We start from the raw sequence: 2,098 nt of genomic DNA, 5'->3' as shown, positions 1-2,098 counted from the left end.
CCCCTCATGCTAAATTTAAAATTATTTTTATGTCAATCGTTTGATCATCGTTTGATCAGGTATGATCAACAATTTTTAACGTTTGATCAGCTTTACTAACATAAATATAAGCGATATTTAGTAGGGGGGGCTAACTACACGCTAGCCCCCCATTCACGTCAGATTCGAAATTTTTTGATGTCAATCGTTTGATCATCGTTTGATCAGGTTTGATCAACAATTTTCAACGTTTGATCAACTTTAGTAACAGAGATATAAGGGTTCCAAAATGGGGGGCCAGCCCCCCCTTCATCTCCGATTCGACTTTTTCTTATGTCAATCGTTTGATCAGGTATGATCAACAATTTTTAACGTTTGATCAGCTTTACTAACATAAATATAAGCGATATTTAGTAGGGGGGGCTAACTACACGCTAGCCCCCCCCTTCACGTCAGATTCGAAATTTTTTGATGTCAATCGTTTGATCATCGTTTGATCAGGTTTGATCAACAATTTTCAACGTTTGATCAACTTTAGTAACAGAGATATAAGGGTTCCAAAATGGGGGGCCAGCCCCCCCTTCACCTCCGATTCGACTTTTTCTTATGTCAATCATTTGATCATCGTTTGATCAGGTATGATCAACAATTTTTAACGTTTGATCAGCTTTACTAACATAAATATAAGCGATATTTAGTAGGGGGGGCTAACTACACGCTAGCCCCCCCTTTACGTCAGATTCGAAATTTTTTGATGTCAATCGTTTGATCATCGTTTGATCAGGTTTGATCAACAATTTTCAACGTTTGATCAACTTTAGTAACAGAGATATAAGGGTTCCAAAATGGGGGGCCAGCCCCCCCTTCACCTCCGATTCGACTTTTTCTTATGTCAATCGTTTGATCATCGTTTGTTCAGGTATGATCAACAATTTTTAACGTTTGATCAGCTTTACTAACATAAATATAAGCGATATTTAGTAGGGGGGGCTAACTACACGCTAGCCCCCCTTTACGTCAGATTCGACATTTTTTGATGTCAATCGTTTGATCATCGTTTGATCAGGTATGATCAACAATTTTCAACGTTTGATCAACTTTAGTAACAGAGATATAAGGGTTCCAAAATGGGGGGCCAGCCCCCCTTCACCTCCGATTCGACTTTTTCTTATATCAATCGTTTGATCAAGTATGATCAACAATTTTTAACGTCTGAACAGCTTTACTAACATAAATATATTCTATTTTAGTAGGGCGGGGGGCGCGGTGGCTCAGTGGTAGAGCGTTCACCTCCGGTGCTTGGGGTCCCTGGTTCGATCCCAGGTCGCGCCGTGTGGACTTTGTGGTGTACAAATACCGTGCTCGTGGGTTTTCTCTTGGTTCTCCCGTTTCCTCCCACTTTCTTCATTTTACCATTTCACTCATTTCTCATTGTCACCGTCTCCTTTAGCCTAACCGGCATAACCGTGGAACGTTAAACTTAAAGATTTCATTTCATTTTCATTTTCTATTTTAGTAGGGGGGCTAACTAACTACACGCTAGCCCCCCTTCACCTCCGATTCGAAATTTTTCGATGACAATTGTTTGATCATCGTTTGATCAGAGTTGATCAACAATTTTCAATATTTGATCAACTATACTAACAGAGATATAAGGGTTACAAAATGAAGGACACTTTCCCCCTTGACCTGTGAATCGATCTTTTCTTATGTCAATTGTTTGATCATCGTTTGATCAGGTATGATCAACAATTTTTAACGTTTGATCAACTTTACTAACAGAGATATAAGGGTTATAAAATGGGGTACCAGCCCCCCCCCTTTACCTCCGATTCGATCTTTTCTTATTTCAATCGTTTGATCCGGCATTATCAAGTTTTTAGCGTTTGATCAGCGTTACTAACATATATTTAAGCAATTTTTAGTAGGGGGCTAACTACATACTAGCCCCCTTCACCTCCGATTCGATCTTTTCCTATGTCAATCGTTTGGTCATCGTTTTATCAGGTATGATCAACAATTTTTAACGTTTCATCATCGTTACTAATATAAATATAAGCGATATTTAGTACGGGGGGCTAAGTACACGCTAGCCCCACTTCATGTCAGAATTGAAATT

General features: G+C 39.2%; 1 non-coding gene across 1 annotated transcript; it reads left to right on the top strand.

Moving 5' to 3' along the window:
- Positions 1–1,239: 1,239 nt before the first annotated feature.
- Positions 1,240–1,311, top strand: TRNAR-CCG (transfer RNA arginine (anticodon CCG)). Its single transcript has one exon. It is a non-coding gene; the product is annotated as a tRNA-Arg (tRNA).
- Positions 1,312–2,098: the final 787 nt, after the last annotated feature.

This window comes from Thermobia domestica, chromosome 14 (assembly GCF_964235325.1).
Source record: "Thermobia domestica chromosome 14, izTheDome1.hap1.1, whole genome shotgun sequence".
Taxonomy (NCBI): Eukaryota; Metazoa; Arthropoda; class Insecta; order Zygentoma; family Lepismatidae; genus Thermobia; species Thermobia domestica.
The sequence above is the reverse complement of the archived record's forward strand: the minus strand, read 5'-3'. Positions and strand labels throughout refer to the sequence as shown.